This window comes from Ambystoma mexicanum, chromosome 10 (assembly GCF_040938575.1).
Source record: "Ambystoma mexicanum isolate Mex_15411 chromosome 10, UKY_AmexF1_1, whole genome shotgun sequence".
Taxonomy (NCBI): Eukaryota; Metazoa; Chordata; class Amphibia; order Caudata; family Ambystomatidae; genus Ambystoma; species Ambystoma mexicanum.
In genome coordinates this window covers 1167921320-1167946026 of record NC_090932.1, presented here as the reverse complement: position 1 = coordinate 1167946026, position 24707 = coordinate 1167921320, and the positions used below count along the sequence as shown (strand labels likewise).

The 24707-nt window shown below is 45.7% G+C and overlaps 1 protein-coding gene across 2 annotated transcripts in view; it reads left to right on the top strand.

The window, feature by feature from the left end:
* The window catches only part of KCNIP3 (potassium voltage-gated channel interacting protein 3), a 693141-nt gene that overhangs the window by 390241 nt on the left and 278193 nt on the right, over positions 1 to 24707 (top strand). The window lies entirely within an intron of this gene.

Below are 24707 nucleotides of genomic sequence, written 5' to 3'. Positions count from 1 at the left end.
TCAAGAGCTACATGAAGGGCTTTGTTCTGTAGCAGTTGCAGTTTTGCCAGATTGGATGCTGAAGTGCCCTTGAGTAGAACATTGCAGTAATCCAGCTTGGTGGGTATGAGAGCTCTTGCGAGAGTAAGGACATTACTGTGGGAGAGGAACTGCCTGCTCAGTGATATCAGCCTTGAAGTACAAGCAGTGGTAGAGGCCAGTGTATCTAGGTGCCTGGTCAAGAGCATGTCACCTTTGAGGTAACCACTCAACGTTTTAACTTGTTTCAGAACTGGGATGATAGTACAGTTAATGAAAAAAGTGGTGAAGGGCGTGTCAAGGTTTTTTAGATGGTAAAGAAAGGCCACAATGAGGAGTTCCATCTTCTCATCATTGAGGCAAAGGTTGCGGGTCGGCATCCAGTTTTGTATGGTGCTCTAAACTGTTTTGATTGAGACTGTGTCCTGAGTATAAAACCATGAGATGGGGATGAGTTTTGGGGTATTGTGTGCAAAGTTAGTGTAGATGATACCCAATGTGTCCAATAAGTCAAACAAGGGTTTGGTGTGGGTGTTGTACAGTGTGGGTGAGAAGCAGGATCCCTGTGAGATGCCTAGTGGAGCAGGGATGGGGTCAGCTGAGGATTCGCCAAAGAACAATCTGGTGGTGCGTTCGCCACGGAATTATTTAGTCCATGAAACAGCTTCAGTAGAGAAGTGGAAAGGGTGTGAGAGGTGGCAGCAAAGGGTGTTGTGATCCACCAGATCAAAGGCTGTGGACACATCTAAAAAAAGAGTTAGATTGCCTGAGTCACAGATATTGTCAATGTGGATTTTCAAGTCGAGAAGGGCAGTTTCTGTGCTGTGTTTAGGTCGTAAACCAGACTGTCTTATCCCGAGTAGTTGGTTCTGCTCAAGGACTTGGTGTATTTGTAGGTATGCCAAGCGGTCAAGTATTTTAAGCGGAAACTGGACCATGGTCATGGGACGATAGTTGGTGGCAATGGAGGGACCTAAAGCAGGTTTATTAAGGAGGGGTGTGATCTAGGCTGCTTTGATACTAGCAGGTACGTTTCAAGTCAAGAAGGATGCGTTGGTAATAATGGGTGTCAACATGGGCGCTCAGAGCTTAACCTTGTGAGCTGGGCATTTGTCTCCTTTGCAGTTGGAGGTTTTTAGAGAAAGAATAGTGGTTAGGACATGTTCTTGAGTAACTTCCGTGAATTTAAAGGGAGTGGAAGAGGTGGCATGTGCCGCTTTAATTTATGCAAGTGAGCAGCGCAAGGGCACCTTGGCTGCAAGGATAGCTTTTTTGGCATTGATTTTCTCACTAAGTGATTTGATTTTGGAAGAGAGGGCATTTTGAATGGTGGTACACCATGCTTTGTCATTAGGGGTCATGGAGATAATGGGAGAGTGGGTTGCAAGTTCTCTCAGGATAGAGAAGAGCTCTTTGGCGTTGGAACTAGTATTTGATATTCTCTTGTTGTATGACCCAGCTTTATGTGGGACAATGGCTTTTTATGGTTCCATGTGTACAAATCGTGGCAAAAATAGCTGCAGACACAAAATATCGTGGCAAAAAGGCTGTGGTTTTGCCGCTGAAATCCATGTAAGGGATTCGGGGGACACCCCGCAACCCCTGGACACAAATTTGAAGCAAAAATGGCGCCTTTACAAAAAACGCTGCAAAAATGCTGTGGTTTGACCCGTTAAAGGTGTATCCCCTTAACACCATTTAAGGGGAGCGGGCCTTAAATGGTGTTAAGGGGATGCACCTTTAACGGGTCAAACCACAGCATTTTTGCAGCGAATTTTTGTAAAGGCGCCATTTTTGCCGCAATTCTATCACTGCATACCCTTTTTCTGTAGGAGTAGGAGATGGTGGTGAATGCTCCATAGTTACTAGTGGATGGATGCCTTCTGCACAAATGCTCAAGGGCTCTTTTGGTCCTGCGTGGCGTAACCAGGTCCTCTGAGAACCAGGTACTGTTAGGCTTGCGCCGTTTCACAATCTTGGCTTTGCTGGGGGCATGCAGATCAATGGTACGGAGGAGGCAAGCATGATATTGATTAGCAAGTTCCTGGGGATAAATATTGCAGGGCCAGGAGCAGCATTCTAAAGCAGTTGGGATAGTAGGCTTGAGGAGTTAGTGGGTAAGTTTCTGGGTATTCCATACTAGGAGAGGACTAATTTATTTATTTATTTCCATTTATAACACGCACAACTGCCCTCAGGCATCGTGGCGCGGTTACATAATATTCACTTGGGTGCAGGCTAACATGGATAACGGTCATAAGTACAGTCTTACATAATTACTGCTCAGACACATTATACATGTTACATGGAGTTGGGCAGCCTTTGTGGCGAGAGTGGGAGCAAGGGCAAGCTTGAAGTGGATGAACCGGTAATCTGACCAAGGTATTTTCTCAATGGAGGTGAGCTCAATGGTAGTGTTGGCAGTAAGGATCCAATCAAGGATTTGCCCTTTGGTTTGGGTGGGGGCATGTATTTTAATGCTAAGGCAAGTGCAGGAGCTTTGGGGTCAGATACATAATTGAATCCGAGATTAAAGTCACCCAGGATCATGGATTTGCTGGTAGGTTTCATGAGTGGTGAGACCAGGAGGGGAATGTCCAGGTCAGGATGGGTGGAACCATTAGGCTGGTGGTACAGTAGAATAAGATTATAGGTGGTCTGAGGGTTGGTGGAAAGCTTAAATAACAACATTTCATACCCTGGTGTGGTGGGTATCGAGGATGATCTAATGGAGAGAAAAGTCTTGGCAATAAGAGCTACTCCTCCTCTTATGGCATTAAGGCGGTCAGCCCTAAAGATAGTACAGTCAGGAGGGATAGCCTGAAGCATTGTGAATCCAGGATTCAGGGGCAGCGAGTATGTCAAGGTAGTGTTCGAGTTGTAAGTCATGGATGTCAATTGCGTGAGCTTCTAGAGAGCACGCATTTATTAAAGATTAGAGACTGTGAAGGTTCAGCTGGGTACTGGGGTCTGTGGTGCAAAGGAGCCTGGTGAGCATCACTGGCAGTTGGTGGAGTAGTAGTACTGGTAAGCAAACGAGCCTGTGGAGCATCACTGGTAGGTGGTGCATTGGTTGTGCTGGTGGGCGAAGGACCCTGTTGAGCATCACTGGTAGGTGGTGCATTGGTTGTGCTGTTGGGCGAAGGAGTCTGTTGAGCATCACTGGTAGGTGGTGCATTGGTTGTGCTGTTGGGCGAATGAGTCTGTTGAGCATCACTGGTAGTTGGTGGAGTAGTAGTACTGGTAAGCAAAGGAGCCTGGTGAGCATCACTGGTAGGTTGTGCATTGGTTGTGCTGGTGGGTGAAGAACCCTGATGAGCATCACTGGTTGGTGGTGCATTGGTTGTGCTGTTGGGCGAAGGAGTCTGTTGAGCATCACTGGTAGTTGGTGGAGTAGTAGTACTGGTAAGCAAAGGAGCCTGGTGAGCATCACTGGTAGGTGGTGGAGTAATAGTACTGGTAAGCAAAGGAGCCTGTTGAGCATCACTGGTAGGTTGTGCATTGGTTGTGCTGGTGGGCAAAGAACCCTGATGAGCATCACTGGTAGCTGGTGCGGTGGGCGTGCTGGTGGGTGAAGGAGCATGGTGAGCATCACTGATAGGTGGTGCAATGGGTGAGCTGATTTGTGCGCTGGGTCTTGAGAGTCTGGGAATTCCTAGAATGCAGATGGTAGCCTCTGAGCTACCGAGCACTAGGGGGAGGTTTTAGATCAGAGCCTGGTTCTTCAGGCTGCTCCTAGGCAAGGAAGGATGATTTATTTGTGGGTAGCAGGTGGCGCTGGTGTGAGCACAATAGATGCTGTGGATATGCTAGATGTGCTCTCAGGCTTGTTTGGAAGGTGGGCATGAGGCAGAAGGTGTTGGTTTGGTTGCACAAGGCAATGTCTAGTGGCGTATTTAGTAGTGTCTGAGGTTGCCTGGGTTGGTGATGCCTGGTCGAAAATAAGAGCACGAGGGGTACATTGTGGAATAGGGTAAGTGGCGGGATGGAGAGTGGGTGTCATGTAATGCTGTAGTGGCTGATTGCCTAGAATGCGTGGCGCATGCATTTGGGCACCAAAGAGGAGAAGAGGTGGGAGGAATGGGGTAGGAGGCGGCAGGTTAAGGAGAGGTAGACTAGCAATATGGTGAAAGTAGTGGTGCCTGCTGATAGGTACTTTGTCATGGACTGCGGAGGAGGCACTGAGAGGTAGCAATGCACAGAAGCGGAGCGGGAGTAAAGAAGCAAGTCTGTGTGTTAGGGCATTAGAGTCGGTAGGAGTGCGTGGGTGCGTGGGGGGTTGTGGGTTTGGCACCAGAGGTGAGCTAGTGGCTGGTCCTAACGGGGGAGGCCGATAGAGGTTGCAAGTGCAACAAAGTGCCGTGAGGAAACACGCGGGGGTCAGTAAGGTATCAAAGGCAGCATGGTAGACATAGCAATGAGTGGCACAAATGCACGAAGGAATATAGCCAATACTATTTTCACCTTTGGTGATGGCTAGTTCGGTAGGGTGTGTGGACAACGCGGCATCTGGGTGAAAAGGCATGCTGGCAGGCAGCGGCTGCAAGATGCTGGCGAACATTGTGGGGATGGCACTGGCAGCACACAAGGCATCGCAGTGATAATGGTTTTGTGTATGGTGATTACAAGACCAGGAATACAATGAATTACTCGATGTAACTGCACTCGTTAGTGCTTTGCGGTTATCTATAATACATGGTAGCCTCCAATATCCCCATAAATGCCTGGAAAGAATCTCCTCATTACAGGCTAGTTGTGACATCTCAACTGACCTGTAGTAAGAAAACCACATCACAACTGAAATATAAATCAGGTATTACACATCAGTTATGATGTCACAAGGCCTGCTGCTGGAGGCAGCATAGAGCAGAACTACAGCTGTCAATGCTATGACAAGCTTTTCAAATTCCGTACTTGTAAAGTAGTTCCCTGTGACACTTTACAGACAGTAATTGACAAGGAACTGCTTATGGTAGATTGTTTAATTTGTGCACTTACACATCTGAGCAAGAATCAGCATGTTTTTACTTATTTTAAAGCACAAAATGAAAACGTTTTTTTAAAATTCATTTTATTAAACTGCTCAAACTAATTTTCTGCAATAAATTACAAGCTGCATGTTGGCTTTTTCATATCCAAACACATTTTGCATTAGTTATATGGAACAGCAAATGGAAGAGGCCAAGTATTAAGGAGAATTGCAGTGTGTCGCCATGTATTATAAGGAATAAAATACCCCCTACTGCGTGTACAACGGATATTGCAAGTCACCGCCGCGTTCCATGACCTTATGAAGGAACTCGACCTTCAGCATCGTTCCTCTATTTAGTCACGGAATTCATCACTGACTTGCAATATCCTTATAACAAATGGTAGGGGGTACAAAGAGTCAATGCTACTACCTATTCAAACATTGGAAATGCCAACCCTAAAGTCAAAAAAGTAAACAAAAAAGTAAAGTCTACAAACATTGGGAATTCCACGTGAAAGTTGTACAAAGATTGACTAGAAGTTGAATATATATCAACAAATATACTCCCTCAAAATACAAATGAAAGTTTCATTCACACTGCACCAGTACGGAGTCAGTGCAAGTAGGGTGTTGATGTAGCCTACTTAATGTATAAAGTGAGTGCTGTGATGCGTGCAACGTCGTAGTTTGAGTTAAGGTTTAATGTGTTGTGCGAGGAAGTATATATATGTTGGGAATATATTTACTTTCTAGTTAATGTTAGCAGAAAGCTTGGCATTAGTATTACCAACACTTTAGACTTTTTGATTCATCACAAGTTGGGCGGTAGCCCTTAAACAGAGACTTCTTTATGGAAGGGCAAAAGGGGCACTTGCCCAGGGCCCCCACCTTGGAGGAGGCCCTCACAAGGCTGCCTGATCTAAAGTAAGATTCCATTGTTCACCAGACTTAAATAGTACACGCCTGGAGATTTTATGGCATGCTGCTGAGGCGCTAAACCTATTGTCTGTCTGTTTTGACAAGTACATTCTGCCTTGATCAATTAATCATGTAATGCTTTCTCTGTTCACTGTGGAATACATAGTTTGTGTGTTCCGTACTGCACAACATCTGTAGCATTCTTTCCTTCTTGTGGGAATTATGTTGATCATGTGCAATAGCCAAAGTTGAAATCCATATTGATAAATTGAGTGCCACAATGGTTCAGAAGTTAGCTCAGTGTGTTAAGCACGCATTGCAGAGATGTGTGTTCATATGAAAGATTAGAAGCGCACATTCCAGGAAGGCTGGCTGAACCTTTCCTATGTCTGAAGTTTATAAACCTACCTGCATACGTACTTGGTTTTGCAACATAAGAGGTGCTATTATCAGCAATGCTCCTGCAACCAGATAGGGGTTGCTATAAAAACTAACATGTCATTTGTATGGTGAAGGTTTAGAAATTGGTTTGGTCAGATGGGGCGTTCTAAAACCTAGGCAATCCCCTCCAAAGATGAGCATAATCTATTAGTCCAAAAGGTGAATAAAGACTGTGGAACTAAAGTGTTCATGCTTGTATCCTGGCTTTGCCAGCAGACGATACAGTGATCTTGGTCAAATCATATATCTCTTGCATTACTGTGCTGTCTTCTGTGAGGTTTGCCTTCTTGCATGCTGGTGGCATCGTTTAGCTCATTACTTGATCTTTCTTCTTATGTAGGCCATTTGAGTGGAAGGGGTGGTAGACAGGAGGGAGCGGACCAGATGGTGTAGGCATTGGGCAAGCATATTTTGAGGTCTGTTTGTTTGACACAAACAACATTTTGTTTTTTGTATAAAAGTCAAAGGGTTTTCTGCACGTTTATGAATAACAATTTCACAAGCCATTGTTTTGGAAGTATTTAAATCTTAAAAGTACAAAAGACATACCTAGATTTAATCTGTTAAATCACATCGATTGGTATGCTGGTACTTATACTTCCCTTGATGATGGAGAGAATGTAGCTAGAATCATTCCCATTTTGCGTGACACCCTTCTGGAATATTTTGGTTTTAAAAATTGTCAGGTTTGGAAATGTGATTTGTGTTCTTTGCAAGTCCGTTTTATAAAATGAGATTGTTTTAGTACATGGTAAGAGCTGGAAAAGAAAGTGTTCAAATGCAGAAATTGCAGAGTTGGCACAAATCCCAGCTTCACCCCTTAAGCAATATGTGATCCTGGGCATCTCATTTAATCTTGTATTGCCTAACCTCTCAGTGTTGCCAGTCCCCAAACCTTTCAAAATTGTCAGCCCCTCATTGTGATTTCCTTCTCAGGGTATGATCTTCATAAAAGCCTCACTCATGGTTTCACTGGCTATAGGGTTGCTTCCACTATAATAGTGAGCATTGATATACTGCACACCACAGGCACTTGTTCCCTTGATCTCTAATGGCAACGCTATTTGAGAACCATGTCCCACTTCTAATCTCAGTCTGTCTGGATAGAGGCACCTTCCTGGTAGCTTCTAATCTGCATCCACTATCCATGCTACGGTATGTGTAGCTTTCTCCTTCCTTCCTATTGGTCTACTCTATCCATGCTTGAACACTTTTACATTCTCTGAGGCAGCTAAATTGAGTTCTCTGCCTATTCAGGGTTACATGTACCTTTTGTATACAGTCCTGCATTAATTAATACTACAGGCTGCATACCTTCCCGGATGCTATTGATAAAAAGTATCCTGTTGGATTAAGGCGCTATATAAATAACACATCATTATCATTAACATTAACAGAGCACCTCTTCGTAGATTGCTAATGTTGGCCATCAAATGCTACTTGTTTACCAATCTGATTAGAGCAAGAATGAAGATGGTAAGGGGACTTAAAGGGAGTAAACATGCTTATTTTGAATGCTGCGAGGCGACATGTCTACCTATGGGTTTTGCTCACAGTGGAGGGGGGGGTGCCACCAGATATACTTGATAATTTAATTCCTTTGGTTTGGTGGAGGGGGGCCCCAAAGATGCCCTTAAATGCGGTGTTACCGCTATTACCGCCGCATTTAAGGGTCCTCCCAAGCATGAGTCTGGCATGTTTACCCCCAGCTCAGATCTGGGGGTAAACGCGCTGGAAAAATGTCAATTTTCGGGCGCCATGAGCGCCTGCTAATTGCATCGAAAATTCCCCATTGGGTCCAATGGACCCAATGGGGAATGGGAAATACCCATTACCGGCCAACCCTTGATTCGGCGTTAATGGTGCCAGACCGGGTGGCGGTAACGCTATTAGCATGGGCAGTATCCCAGTGGTAATACCGCCGGAATACCGCCCAACTCGTGATGAGGCCCTAAAGTCTTTTTATAGGTCGTTTTTTTTTTAAAGTTTTCTCCCCAATGTTTTTTTTTAAATTTTTATTATTTGTGTGTGTCGGGTCAATGGAATCGTCTCATCAGGGTGCATGCATGTTTGTATTGGTTTCAGTTAACTTAGGTGCACATTTCATGTGTGTATTGCGGTTACTACTGCAGCTCCCCAATCATGGAAGTGGGGACATTTTGGCAAAATGGACAGGAACCATTACAATGCGCCTTTTAGCGTGATCGTGGCATGCATGATGCAGTGATGGGACTACATGTCGCTACGATGGAGTTCGTGTGACTCATTTTGGGAACGCTAGTTTCATGGGTTACATCAGCCAAGCTGTGAATGCAAATCTTCCATTGATCTGCGTGTGCCCATGGACCTTTCCCTGCACATGACTTTTCTGTCACCTTGCAGCTGCTGCAATACACATTGGGCCCGATTTTAGAAAACGAGGCATCCAAAAGCAACACTGGAGATGCTTTTTTTAGATGCCCTATTTTTAGAACTGCACACGTCAGCTAATCCGCAAAGATGACCTGTGCAATTCCAGGTGGGTGCGCATCAGCGCAGTGCGTGCTCTGGCCGGCCTCCATGAGTCCATTATCGCCAGTAGTGTTCTCTCATGTGGGTGCTGGGAGTCCATTTCACAGAGACGATCCCATTGTGAAATGCTTGCCGAAAGCAATGCCAGTCCTGTCTGAGGACAGAAATGCAAACGGGACCGCAGCGGCTCACATCGCTGCTGTCCCACTGAAAATAGATGCACGAGACCACCCTCTCACGCCCTGCGCCTGCTGCAAACCTGTGTGTTTTCTGTGCATTACAAAGCAATTCCGAGTATGGATTCGGGGTGTTCTCAGACATGCCAACCCTCCTGATTTAGGCGGGAGACTCCCGATTTCTAAATGAAAAATATTGCAAAATATTCCTATTTGTCACGTTCTCCTGCCTAAAGTCATTCTAGCCCCAATGCATTCCTATGGGGAAATTCATTTCTCCCGAATTCTCTCATGAAATCTCCCTCCCGGTTGGCTCAGAATGTTGGCATGTATGTGTGTTTTACAACAGGTAGCAACTTCCCATGCTTTGCGCAATTGCGCTAAACTGAGACTTGCTTAGGGCGTTTCCAATGGCCTCATGGACTGAATGTGTGCAGGGTGAAGAGGCAGTGCAGGGACGGGTACATACATGCAACCCTGTCCATCTCATAATCTCCTAAATAAGAAACATGCATGATAATACATGATAATACAATTCTGCGATAATGTCATCAGTGCACTAAGAATCACCCTTCCCAAATACGCATCAACCAGCTTTTGTGTGTGCCTTGCTTCACAGAGGGACAGTGGCTTGCAAGGGACAGCCACCCCCTGTCACTGCATTTAAATTCGCAGCACAAAAACAAAACTTCTTTGCAAAAAAACACTTTCGGGAGTAAGACTCGTCGGTGTTGGAGTCCAGTATCTGCCCCCCACGGAAGCCCCCCGAATCCAATTACTCCAAAATGCATAATGGACGTGGTCAAACATGGGCCGCATTGACTTTGAGAATGGTTACCCCCTGCCCTGAGCCTTTTTGTGCTGTTGCAAACCCTTGAGGAATTCCCTTGCAAGTTTCATGGAAGAGGTAGGACACAGATGTTCACCCTTTTCCTCCTGCAACTCCCAAGACGTTGCTATGCCAATATTGCAATCCAGAATGCTAATTCCTGCAATGATGGCGTTTCCATAAAAGGCAACAGGAAGGTGCACTGTCACCAATTACAGCAAGGCCAGAGGGCAGGCCCAGTGAAACCTGTGCACTCTCCCAGCTGCAGTGAGCAGCTGCGGAAGGGCTTCTGGGCCAGCCAGTGACTCATGGAAAACAGTGTACCCCTTTCCTTAGAGCACTTCATCCCAAACTTGCCAAATGTTCCCATTGTTCCAGAGGTTCTGCTTCCCAGGCCTTCCCTTACCCCTTCAGTATTTTGGAAAGGCTATTGCCGGCCCATTTATGTGAAGAGAGCACTCCTGCACGTCGCTGACATTGTGGCCTGCCTTGAGTACCGAACCCCGTGGGCCTGGCGCATGATCACAGAGCATGGCACAGGGAGAGGTATTGATCGACACCTACCCCTGTTCCAATAAAAAAGCACCGGTGTGTGTATGAGGAGGGGGTGGGGGGGTGAGGGCGGGGGGGGTGTGTGTGTGTGTGTGTGTGTGTGTGTGTGTATGTCTTGGTGTAGGGTGTGCCTGTGCTTGCAAAGAGTCAGTGATAGATGAGGGCTCCGGGTGCTGTTGTCAATGATATTTTTCATGGCAATCCATTACATAGTAATGTGCCACATATTGTAGACCCAGCATAAACATTTCATCTCACAGTGACAATACTGGCATTATTGTGTTCTTGATGCATCAATACAGGCATAAATTAGTCCTGTTAACTTGACCATGTTTTCTTATAGTGGCAACAATGGCAGTATTGGGCACATATATCATGATTGTTTACTTACAGTGGCAATACTGGCATATGTTCGCAGAGTCTGCATGAACATGGGTATTATTGGTCAAGGCGAAAATAAGTGTGTTCTTATAACAACAAGCAACTGGCATATGCTGCAGGCAAAGGCATCATGAAGTGTGTGTTACAGTGACAATACTAGCACATATTGTGCGCAATGGCATCATGAAAACATGTTGGAAAATTCTCATGTGTGCTGTTGGTGACTTAGAATCCACTGGATGTTTTCATATTACCTTGCGTGAGCCATTGTACGTTGTATGGATTTTTTTTACCAATTTGTTATAAAAAGCTGCGCTGAAAAATGCACCATTTCAACTCAGTAGTTAAAAGAAATCTATGTGGGGAGTGCACCCACTAAACCCACCCCCTTGGTTGGTTGGTTGGGGCTTCCCTGCTACACTTGGCTTCTCACCCTCATGAATGTGAAATATTTATGCTTCTTCAGTGAAAAAATGCACTAGCCGCCACTGAATTCCAATTTTGCAATATTCCTTTCCGTCAGTTAGAAAATACTCCTTTTAAGTTTGCCAAGGAAACCCTAACCAGAGTTTAGCATAACTTTAATTTAATGTGCTCTGCAATGAATCGCTCGATTCTGTCATTTCTCCCCTGTGGGGAGCTTTTCCTTTTGAGGCTAGGGAGGTGAGCACGCTACGCAATATTGCCCCTAGGCGGCATGCAGGACCTCACAGGGAGAAACTCCCCTCTTGGGGACAAGGACTCCCATCCCATAGATGAACTCCGTAGAACCCTTTCTCTGAAACCAACTGTAACATCCGAGCTTCAGAAAACCCACTCCAACCAAGCCACTGTTTGTCATTGCACTTTAAGACCCAAGACTCAACCTAAAGAAATATACAGTAAAACTACCAAGAAGAAGACTAAGCGAGTAATACTGATCGCTCAGTGGTTTAAAAATAACAATAATATGACAAGGGAAAATGAGCAAGTGAAAAAAGAACTATAATCCTCCACTGGGGAGGACCCAGCAATGTGTCATTAAAAGGGAAGAAGGACTGTTGTGTGATGGGAAGTGGAACCCGGGAGTTAAAGTAGTGCTGTGGGTGCTGACCAAGAATGGGAGATCCTCCATCGGGAGGAAGCAACCAGCTGACGTTTGCGAGACACACTGAAGGAACAAAAGACTGTAGAGTACCGGGGAAGAAAACTCCAAGAGAGAAAGCCAGTTGTGAGTGGTGGTGTGCTTCATGGGAGGTGGGCTGCCCAGTCTGGCAACAGCGCAAAGGCTGCTGTAACACTGGCCCTGCAGAGCTTCGGATAAGAAGCAGATCGAATCAGACTGAAAGATGGAGCTGCCCTGACTCCACGAGAAGTCCCTACCCTGCATGCAGGCCCGGTGACACCAACCCGTGGGAAACAAGGTAACGTGGATGGAAAAACTGGTTGGCAAAGATGTCATTGTTTAGTCCTGGTGCATTCTGCGGTACATGACCCAGATAAAGTCCTTCCTGAGGTGAGGGAGAAGCTAGAAAACAACTCCCATAACATTAGATTCCCATTGATGAGTTGTATTTCCGGATGAACCCTATAAACGCTATACATGCCTGGACATGGCATGACAGGCTCCAGTTTCCGTACAGATGTTTATTTCCCTTTTCAATTCTTTTAGTTATGGAGAGGGTCATTTCTGAAAGGAAGCATCTCGCCCAGCTTTGGCATCAATCAGTTTTCAGTGCACTGCCACCTCAACACCGGGGGTTCGCCATTTGGTCGACTGTTTTGAGTCACTCATGTAGGTTAGCCCTCTTCTAAATTTGGTTCCTTGTCATAGAGTTTATCTAGTAACCGCTGTGCTGAGAAGATTTTCCATTGTCGTCTAGGTTCCTTAATCCAACTCATTCACGAATCTTACTTTTTAATATGTTTTTTTAAGGATAAAAGTGCTTTAAGATAAAATCATGGACGTCTGGCTCAAAAGGTGAGATTATCTCCAAAACTATAGATTAACTCAATAATATAACCTGGGCTACTGGTACGGTCATGGATTCTATATACTAAAAATGGCTCTTCGTTATTACAATGAAGTAAATTACTTTGTGGTAATTTACTTCATTACAATCAATTTCGGGTGTCCGTCCTCATGCCGCCATACCCCTTCAGTACCACCCGTACCCCAAGCCCCCAAACTCCCATTTCATCCCATAACCCTTAAATCCATGTACAAAATTCAAAATAATCCGAAGTGTTCGCAACTAAGTAAACTACCACAAAGTAATTTACTTTGTTGAACCAAAAGGAGACCACTAAAAATAGATCTTCCATGATGCATTGAGGTTTTGCATACCCATGCAGTAGCATGCATGACAGTTGCATTGGGGAAGGAGCGGGGTAGCTGAACCAATGGCGCACAACAGTGGTCAGCTCTCCCATGAGCATGGCATAGCCCAAACAGAGAAAATACAGGGAATGACTACATAACTGTAATAACATGTGCACAGCCACAAATGGATACAGTAGCTCACTGCGATAGGGGTCCCTTTTGGAATGGCAATTGGAATATCCCAATCTACAGACATGGTAACAGTTGCTCTATTTACATGGACATTCCGCACCATCTCAAAAAAGCCCCCTATCGTCTCATTACTCACATCTGTGAAGTTCATAGGGGGAAAACATGAAATTGTTAAAAAGGCATGCTTACGCCCTCATTTATTAGATGACATCAGCATAGTTGTTGGCACCATATGGGTACATTTTGTCCTAGGAATTGGGAAAACCTTGTCTCAGAGCGGTCGGTTTTGAGCCTCATCAAAATGCATGCCATTATGTTTTGTAGAAGGAAAGAATATGCCTTGTATCTTTACCGTTTGAGCTGCACAAGCACATCCTGACACTGGAGGTGGAGATGCGAGGGAGGATCACCTAGGTGGAGGGTCCTTTGGGATTGGGAGTGGGGTGCCCACAGGCAAGACATGGTATCCCCTTTCCCTATTGACAACCAACCTAACCCTCTCCCGACCTTTATAGGTTATTACAAAACAGCTACCCTCATTTTCCCACATTTGACATCTGACAGTACTGAGACGAGGAAGAGGAGACTAAGAGTAATGAACACTAAAACTTAATTTCATCACTATGGTACTGGGACGAAGAAGATGCCCACAGAGTGCTTTGAAAGTCAGGCATGTCCCTTTATCTATGGGCAGGTGAGCCCAATTGAAAATCCACATATGCAACCTGTCAAGTGTTTGCATGTGTATAAAGGGAGACCCATGGAAAAGCAGAGCAAGCAATTGGGATGCCAGTGTGGGAGCGACGAGCTGCGGACCCCTATTGTGAGGAGGCAACCATTGTGGGACATGCGAGGAAGCCAGGACACTGTACGATGTCCCAGACAACCTGTGGAGCCCAAGGCACGTCAAGCCGTTAGGCTGCCACAGTTGTGGGAGCCTCCATTGTCTAGAGGAAGCAACCAGAGCAGAAGGGAGAAAGGACACTGTCTGCTTCCGTGGAGGAGAGCAGAGCTGCTGGTGTGTGCTCTGAAGCACCTGAAATGTGAGTGCGGCTTGCGGGGACCCGCCCGCCTTTGAAGCAGAATAGAAGCCAGAAGCACCAGGAATGCAAGCGGGGCTGGCGGAGCCTGGCCCGCTCACCATTGAAGCAGAGTAGAAGCCGTGTAGCCTCCAGAGGAGGAGCGCTGAGGACCGGTGAGTGGAAAGAGATGCCACTCAAAGCCGGGGCTGCTCCTGGGGGCTACACATGAACATGAAAGTGCTGTATAACATATATTGAACTCCAAACTGAGTGAAAACTTGAAGAAGAATTGAATCATACACATTGAATACCCAAACAAATGAAACAGTCAAACAAGGCGAAACTACACCCGTTGAATGTTGAATTGAATGAAACTTTAGGAGCACAGCTAAAAGGGAAAGTGCCCTTTTTAAAGCAACCTATGGAAAAGTGTGAAAGAGTATGACAGAAAGGTGGGGAATACATAACACCCCCTCCAAGGGACCTTTTATGAATGGATACGGTGTGGCAAAGCCAACGACGGGCAAGAGGTGTGTGACACATAATGGCAAAGCCAAGAGGCTAACCAGGAGAAGCCAAGAGAGTGTGAAGCTGCACATAAAGCCAAGAGGCCGACAAAGAGAAGCAAAGTGAAGGTGGATTCGGACACAGGGGCAAATGCAGAGGGACCTGTGAGGGCTGAAGAGCCTAGGGTTCCTGGTAGCACCACCTGTGATGGGTGGACCATGTGATCTGACAACTGCGCCTAGACCAGGGAGCCCTGAATGGTGAAAACCAAAGACATTGTGAAATATACCAAGGAGTGTAAGTGAGCTGGTGAGGTAAACCATAAGGAGGGTCAAGTTGGCCTGGAGTTGTGTTGAACTGTGAACGACCGAGACCAATAGCAATTACCATTTTGAAGTCTTGGGGAAGAGGACCCTGAGACTTGATGAACTGAAAATGATGTCTTGAGGACGAAGCCTTAAGACCCTCTTCTTTTGAACTCTGTTACTTGGAACTTGGGGAAGGGAAACCCCAATGATTGTGTGGAACTGTGCTGCTTTGAACTTGGGAAAGGGAACCCCAAGGATATGTGGAATTGCTTTGAATTTGAGAAAGGTAATCTTGAGACTGTTATAGAACTTTCTTGATCTTGGGGAAGGGGAACTGAAAAGGAAGCTGAGAGATGGAAGAATCTCAGACCTTTGTGTTGATCACCATTTCTTTGATTATTGACACCACTACACATTGGGCCTCATTACACGGATGGCGGAGAACCATGGCGCTATTAGCGCCATGGTTCATGCCGGTAAAATACCGGCACCGCCTTGGCGGAAAGGGGAATTACCGCCCCATTCCAATGTTGGCGGGGTGGTAATTCCCCCTTCCGCCATTGCCCTTCCCCATTCCCATTTTTGCCCCATATGGCATAATGGGAATGGGGAAGGCGCTAATTACGGTACCGCAAATTGCGGTAACCTCATTAGCTCCCTGGGTCCCTTTGCGGGTTGGTTTTTAACGCCTGCAAAGAGCAGGCGTTTAATCCCCCAACCCGCAAAGGGACCTCATAGTAAGGCGGTAAGGATTTACCGGTACCGGTATTTTACCGGCACCGGTAAATCCTTACCGCCATCCGTGTAATGAGGCCCATTGTTTAGCTTTAGTTATGAGGGCAAGGATAGGTTTTGGACACAGACTTACTTTTAAGTTGAACTCTTTGACTCAGACTTTCCTTGGTTTCGTTCAGCTAGGGACATCCCACTGTACCAAAGGGCAAGTTAGGGCCGACACCATCCTGACATTTACTTCACCCAGTGCTCCCCATTGTGTACATCATTTTGTTTTGAACTTTGAATCTGTTGTCGGCGTTCTGCTTCATGAGGCCTTCACAGGGGTGCCTGGGAATATTATGTTATGCAATGTTTAGAGACTTGAATACTGTGCATCACCACAATAGTGGTCTTAAAGCACCTCTTCTTTTCCTGAGGGAGGCGAATTGGGACCTTGCCCTGAGCAACAACCAGACAATGGTCTGGCGGTGAAAAGTAAACGGGCACAAAGAATGGGAGTGGGAAGGGCAAAAGAGCGAGGGGAAGAGACAAGACAGATGGACAAAAATTCAAGTTTACAAGGAAATAAACACATTGGAACTAAGCAGGAAAGAAGGCCGGCAATTATTGACAGGCAAACTTTCATGAAGATAGATACTAGTGCAATGCTGTAGTGGCATAGGTTTAAAGCACGTAACAGATGTGTGATGGCCTTCAGATGTGCTCAAGAGTGCTTAAAAGTTGTGGGTGCATTTTTACCCCAAAATTGTGCAAGAATTCCCTCCTGGGGAAAATTGAGAGGGAATCTGCTAGTGTCGAGCATGCTGACAGCAGTACAACAGCCACGACTTGGCTATATGCAGAATGCATGCTGGAGGACACGATACAGAGAGTTAAAGCAGGAAGACTGTAGAATCTGACCCATCCCGAGCCAAACCATATAGTCCCCTGAAGGAGAGGGCAGAGAGGGTGCCCTTTCGGCATGTACATTCTGAGAGCGTGGGACTGAGGGATCCTGGCAGTGAAATACTATTCTGTGTTGTATGTTATTTTATTGTATGTTATGGTATGTTATATCAGGTTAAGAATCTTATTTATGAACTGGGCCTGAATTGACCAGAATTACACAGGGTTTCCCACTGGCCCAATAAAGTCTATGCACGAGTGTTAACACTAGTGCAATGACCCCATTTGCACTGGTCCTAGTTCCAGTGCTAATGTCTTGCAGCAAGGCTAATAGCAGCCTAATTTGAACATTGTGCCATGGCTACAATTGTCAATGCAGGTAAAGTGGCGCACCTGCTGTTTTTGAGCCCAAAGACAGGAATTGCGCTGATGCTCGAAATTTGCATTCACTGTATTTTTATAGAGCTTTACGCCAAAGCGCTGTAGAAACAAGGAGCGGTGCAACAGGGTGATACAAGATTAAGAAAAACAACTCTATCAAGTAGAAAGAAAATGTTCATTAAGAGGGGTTTTGAAAAGAGGAAAGGCAGGGATTGAGCAAAGGGACAGGGGAAGGGAGTTCCAGTACTTTGGGGCATAGAGGGGGAAAGAACAACAGCAAGAAGACGCACAAGGGAGACGAGGAACAGACATAAGAAATGGAGACTGGGACCTGAGAGAATGAGACGGGGAATAAAAGGATGCAACAGAAGAAAGATAGGGAGGAGTAAGACCAATTCAAAGAAAAAGAAACCTTAAACAAGAGTCAAACGACAGCCAGTGGAGAAAAAGAAGAGCTGGGGAGATAGATTCATGGGGAGGAAGATGAAGAAGCAGGTGAATAGTAGAATTATAAAGTGAGCGCAGAGGGGCAAGTCTGTAGGCAGGAAGGCCAAGACGAATAGAGGAACAGTAAAAGAGAGAGGAAAATACAAGAGAGCAAAGCAGGGACTGAATGATGAGAAACTGACGAGATGTCCGGATGTTATAGAGATGACAGAAATGTGTGCAGAAAAGGATAAAGAAGAATCAAAAGTGATGCCCAGGTTCGGGACAGCAGAAGAAGGTACAATGGAAGAACGAGGAAATGAAATGAAGGGGGGACGAAGCAGGGGGAGACAGTGGAGGCAGGACAAATTATATGGATTCAGATGAAGACAATGAGCAGTTATCGATGATTGGATGGCAAAATACATGAAGGAGGAGTAGGTTACAATCTCTACCCCCTATTTTAAAAAATTGCCATTTTTACATATAACGTCCTACCCATACTTAACTTTTAATGCTACTTAACGCACCCCCATACTTACCCAAACTCTACACTACCCCTACTTAACAATTACCCTACATAACATTACTTAAACAAATATATACATATAACTAGACATACATATTTACATTGACTTACAACATATATACAACAAAAAAACAATGGCACCTAGGCACCGCACCCCTCATCAAAAAACTAAGCACAAACTACTCTTCCTTTATCATAGATGGGAACTGCATACAAGTTGCCAAAGAAGTTAAAACATTAGGGATATACCTTGATTCTACCCTATCATTTTCCAAACAGGTAAACTCCCTAGCTTCCTCGACAGCCTACACATGTAAGCTCATTAGAGCAGGAAAACAATTCCTTTCCCAGCACAGCTGTCTAACATTAGCCAGAGCCCTCATCATTTCTAAACTTGATTATTGTAACGCACTGTACATAGGAGCCAATAAATCTATCATAAACAAAATACAGATACAGCAAAACAAGGCCCTCCGAGCGGCATTGAACGTCCCCAGGAGAGAACACATTACAGTAATAAGAAGGAAACACAAATGGCTCTCCACCCACGAGAAAATCAGACTCAAAACTGCATCTCTCACATACAAATCCCTACACAACAAAGCCCCACAATACCTTAAGGACAGATTCACCAGAACACACCCCACAAGACAAACCAGACTTGCTTACACCAATCGCCTACAAGTACCACGCTTTAAACTGACCACCATAGGCGGAGCTAGCTTCCCAGTCAAAGCTGCTCAACTGTGGAACGAATTACCCACTACTGCGAGGCTAGAACACTCCTTCTCCAAATTCAGGCAAATTGTAATTAACTGGCTAACGACAGCAACTGCCAATTGAAAAACTTGCACCTGTAACTGGTAATTTCTGTAACCGCTAATGTCTGTAACTTGTAACTGTAACCTGTAACTTATGCTCTAAGCTGTATATATTCTTACTTTTGCGCCCTTATACTCCAGGGTCTGGTGCGCACAATAAATTCCAAACAAACAAACAAACAAACAATGTCACAATGGGGTAACTGCTGCAATCAGTCACCCCTTCATAGTACCTTGAGGTCTGTCCTTGTGGCGCTGGCTCTATGCTGGCAGTGATGCGGGCTGTAGGCAATGCTGGCTGATGTTGCCCTTGGTGGTTGGTGGCTGCTTGGCTGATTAGGGCCTTTCTCTTGGTGATCAAATGATGGGGCCCTGGGCCCTCTTCTTTCTTCAGAGTGACCCCATCCACCACGTGAGGCCACCCGTAATCACTGCAAAGCCTGCACACTTATTCCAGTCCTGGGCGGCCCCCTGGGGTTTGCCCAAGCTCACTGCTGCCCCCGCGGCATTGTGTATATTTTCTGGGGGGCCCTGTTGGCTGGGGGGCCCAACCGACTTCACTGCCGGCGCCCACGGTGCCATTTTAACTTTGTGTGGCGTGTCCACATTTTCATTGGGACAACAGGAATGCTGCCAATCTAACTGCTGCACGCTGCGGCCTTGTTTGGGCTTTGAGCCGGCCGCCTCTGCAGTGCGTTTCCTGGACAGGGGAGATCTATTCTATTGTTCCTTTCTTTTTCTTTTTAACATTCCATCCAGCCCCAGGATGGGCTGAATGGTTTAGTCCAACAAAAAACACACACACACAGGACACATCAATAAATAAAACTCACACTACACTTTTAATAGAAACCTTTATTACGCTGGTGTCTGCGTCTTTATTACTAAGTATTCCCTCAGAGGCAAGCATGGAGCCACACTAGCTGGGCCCTGTGGGGCCATCGGCTACATTAGTGTTCCATAAAGTAGTTCCCAGAGGGAAATGGCATCAGAGGTCTGCTTTCAGCCCGGCTGTGCCAAGATTGGCCTAGCAGTCACCCAAGACAGCCTACAAGCCAATAGCAGACGCTGCCTCGTGGGGAGAGTCATTCATGCTGTGTCAAACGCTGGTTGCAACCTTGCTGCCAGTCAAGGGCCTAATCACAATGGGGAGCACTGGGTGAAGTTAAGGGCAGGCATTGGCAATGATGAGTTGAGGGGCCATAATGAAAACCTGCATTGATGTGAGGACGAATGGAAACTGTACATTATGCGCAAAGTAGGCATAATGTGAAGTACTTATGATGTACCTACTGGGTGTACTGGAGATCTGCCATGATGTGCCAAGTAAGGGATAATGAAAATTGGCAAGGGTCTATTGAGCGTGCAGTAGGTATTTAGGCAAATACATAAATGAAAATGGCAATGATGGGCTGAGTGGACTGGAAACCAGCAACAATACGCAAACTAGGCATCATGAGAATGGGTAATAATATGGTAGCTGGGTTCAAATATGCATACATAATCACAATATCTATCACCTTTAGGTAACATTGCCACTTTTGTTATGTAATCCACAATATTCATGGCTTAATTATTTGATTCTGCTGCAAGACTGCACATAGGGCATCCAGCTTGGTTGACCTCCTTTCTCCTGGACCGACCCTCCCAGGTCCAAATTGGGTCCTTTCTCTCCACCACCTCTCTCTCCACTTGTGGTGTTCGCCAGGGCTCTAACCTATCACCTGGCTCCTCAATGTCTGCTTGGCCCCTTTTGCCCACCTTATCTCTACCTTCTCCTCTAACTTTCAGTGTTATGCGGCTAACACTCAGCTCACCTTCAGGCTCCCCTCAGCCTCCTCTCCTATCTCACTCATTCCTGGCTGTCTATCCGTGATTCAGGAGTGGTGTGCCTCGGCCTTAATGCCAGTAAGACTGAGATCCTTCTCATTGAGGCCCCTGCTCCTGCTTTCCCTCTCTCTCCTTACATCACGGACCTTGTCCAGAAGGTCCACTACCAGCTGCACCTCTTCAGAGGTATCCTTCCTTTTCTCACTTTCCCCCAGAAGTTCACTGTCTGCAGAGCTCTGGTTCTCTCTAGGCTGGACTACTGCAACTGCCTCTTCCTCAATCTGCCTTGCTCTACTCTCCGCCCTCTGCAATTAATCCAGAACAGCACTGGGAGACTTGGTTAGCCTCAAGCCCAGGGACCGTATCTCTCCAGCCCTGAAATATCTCCACTGGCTCCTGGTGGCTGCAAGGCTCATGTTCAAGACCCTCTGCATCATCCACAAGGCTTTATGGGGCAAGGGCCTGCACTACATCCAACTATCTCCGCCTAAACACCTTCCTTCTTGAGCCCTTCACTCAGTCACCTCCAACTCTCTGAGGGTCAGACTCCTATCCAGGGAGAGAGTGGGGGTAGATCTCTCTCCTATGAAGGTGCCTCCCCCTGGAATGGCCTCCCTAACCCTCTCAAATTTGAGTTGGACCACCTGAAGACCTTCCTTTTTTTCTCTCTCTCTCTCTCTCTCTCTCTCTCTCTCTCTCTCTCTCTCTCTCTCTCTCTCGTTGACCTATCTGTCTGCTGCACTGACTGGTTGGTTAGCTACCCTCAGAGTGTAACTGGGTACCAGGCTCCTCCGCGACCAGTAGTCCCTGCACTGCCTCTGGGCCTACCATGCACTTAGGGGCTGTATCTGCAACCCTCCTGCCTCCTCGCACTTACCCAGAACCGCGCTGCCCTGGCTGCACTTACTCAGAGCAATGCTGCACTAATTGCACTTCCCCCTCGCGCTTCCCCTCCCCCTGCCCTCTGCACTTGCGTATCGCACTTGCACGATCTGAATGACATAAGGCCTAGTAAGATCATTTATTTTGTCCTCTTTTGTCTTCCCTCCCTTGTCTTGTCGCACCTAGAAACACTTGTGTACAAGTGCGTTATAAATGACTTATCATATCATATCATATCAGCCTTCTGTTGCCATGTATAAATCCCAATCCACACCCACCGTCTCATCCAACCTCCTAAGGCAGTCACAGTTCTTCAATTCAGAGGAATGGAGGAGGCATTGGGAAGATACCCCTCCCCAACTTTATTTCAGACTACAGAGAGGTGTGAGGCTAGCTGGTGGTTCCCACTAGGGGGCTTACCCCCACGAGTGCTGCTGCAGGGCACTGGACCTACCGTCTAATGTCTGTAAACTATCAAAAAAGCAACTAACGGTAGATTTACTTTGGCAGTCCCATGCTACCTTTGGCCCCCAATTTCGTTGCAAGTTGAGCGCTGAATTATTAGTGAGGTCACATTCATATTTTTTATTTGAAATATTCATCTAAAATGTAAAGGTTGAACAGAACAAAACCATTATCTAAGCTGTATGGCTTTAAAAATGCAATTTATTATATGCCTAAATAATTCCTTTAGTGTAAAAAAAAAGCATTCATTTTTAACAGCAAAACTTTGATTACCTATTTGTAAAACACTGATTAAATCTGGCCAGGTTGCCCAAGATCACAAGGTATTAAAAAGTGGAAAGAAAGAGTTGAATTATTAGAGATTCAAACTAACACCCTTTGCCATCACCCATAGGTGTCCCTAGAAGGGGGATAGTGGGCAATTCCCCCACCCCCTATTGGCTGCTTTGCCCCCCTAATTGGTGACCTGCCCCCCCCTCCCCCTCTGGCAAATAACACTTTCCTGGAGCCTTAAAGGTGCTCTTTAGCTCAGCCGTCATTCACACGTTTGCAGGCCATATTTCCCCAGCCTATTTTCTTTCTTCTGACCTGAAACGATCACCACAAGAATCAAAGGGCCATGTATACCACTGTGGTGGGGCCATCACTGTTAAAAAAGAATAAGGTCCTGTCCTGGCGGAGCTGGGTGAAGAGAGGGATTTTGAGAATTGGTGATGTTTGGAGTGATGGACAAATGGTTCCATTTGATAAACTAAAAGCCTATTTTGTCCTGGGACAGAGGGAGTTTAGGAGGTATATGGAGTTGGATGAACTCTTGTCGCAGAGGCAGGGAATGTTAAATGAACCAATAAGAGCTAGGCATGTGGCATGTAGTGCATTTGATTCACCTCCATGCATGGTATCAACGTCCCTGAAAATGATGCCCTTGGATGCCTCCTGTGCTGCTTCCTGGAAGAAGTTCCGGTAGGCCTGGACGGGAGGCCTGGAGAAGAAAATCTCTGATACAGAATGGGATAGCTTTTCGCGAGTGGGAACAAGATTTAAAATGGGCTTAAATCTGCGGTTCACCCGTCCGAGGATCCTGTTTCATCTATATTGGACCCCGGAGCGGATGTTTAAGTTGGGCATGACAAATGAGGAGTCCTGTTGGGGCTGTAGTCAAAGGGGTGGCACATTGCTACACATGCTGTGGGAATCTCCTACAGTGAATACATATGCTGTGGGAATCTCCTAGAGTGACTGACGTTTGGGGAGGGGTTCTTGAAAGATTGGATGCAGTTCTGGGAACGGTGTTTCCTAGATCGCCATGTACTTTGATTAAACTTGCAGGATCAGGGAAATGCAATGTAGCTAAGAGTTATGGTGTTTGAATTGGTAGGGTGCTGGTACTATTCGCTGCAAAACAGATTCTAATGGTTTTATTTATTTATTTCATTTGTTACACACCCAAACCCAAGGGTATCACAGCGTTGGTTACTTAATAGCTTAACTTGTTACACTCTTGGGAATCTGGTTACAAACATAGGTTCAGTTACAACATGTTTAGAGCATAAAATGGCTCTGGTTACACACATGCATTCTTTTCCAGCATATTCAGAGCATAAAAACGGCTTTATTTAGGATCTTGATCAAACGTGTTAAAGAGACAGGTTTTAAGCATTTTCTGAAACACTGGTGCGATTGCTCATTTCTGATGTGAACCGGTAGTGGGTTCCAAAGCGTTAGTGCGGCTACTGGGAAGCTAGTGCCTCCCGCCCTTTCACTCTTGTAGAGAGGGACATTCAGGAATGTACTGGCACATGATTTTAGGGATCACATGGAGACCTTTGGGGTTACACTGTTGTTTAGCTAGCTAGTGGCATCGTTAAGAATACATTTGTGGGCAGTGATTAGAGCCTTGGAAAACAAGGAAGAAACTGCTGGTAGATGGTTGGTTGTTGGAGTTGCAGACATTATTAAGCTATGAGAAATTCATGATGCGAAAGCAGAAACCTGAAGGCGATTACTTGGAGATGTGGGGCCAATTTAATGAGCTGTATGGTTGAAGTCGGTTTTCGACTATGGTTGAGACTTGAAAAATGAGACGGATATAGGCATAGTGAGATTACACATGTGGGTGTCTGTTGTGTGTGTGTGTGTGATTGTGTGTTGTGTAGTGTGGTTAGTGTCCATATATTCTACTTTTGGTTCTGTTGAATAACAAGGTATGGTCTCTGTAGTTTATGATAGACCTGAATCAAGTGACTTCGAGAGAGTCAGCAGAGAGTGAGCAGGCAAAACCTTTTGTTATTCCCTTGACAAGGTTATCTCTCGATTTACTGAAAATCGTATTGCTTCTGAGCCTATCGTTATATTCTGTTTAATGTTTTTTTATACAAATGATAAATAAAAATTTAAAAAAATAGCACTCTACCTACAAGCTGGGCACACTCAGTGGTCGAAGTGGGCGGGAACGGTCGGGAGCGGTGCTCCTCTACTTCTTTTAATTTTTACCGTTCCTATACTTTTATTTTAAAAAGAAACCTTTCCGGAACAGTTTTGTTTTAAAATAAAAGTGTAGGAAGAAGTTGAAACTTGCACTTCCAGTGCACTGCACTGAACGTTCCCCTAAACAGCATGTG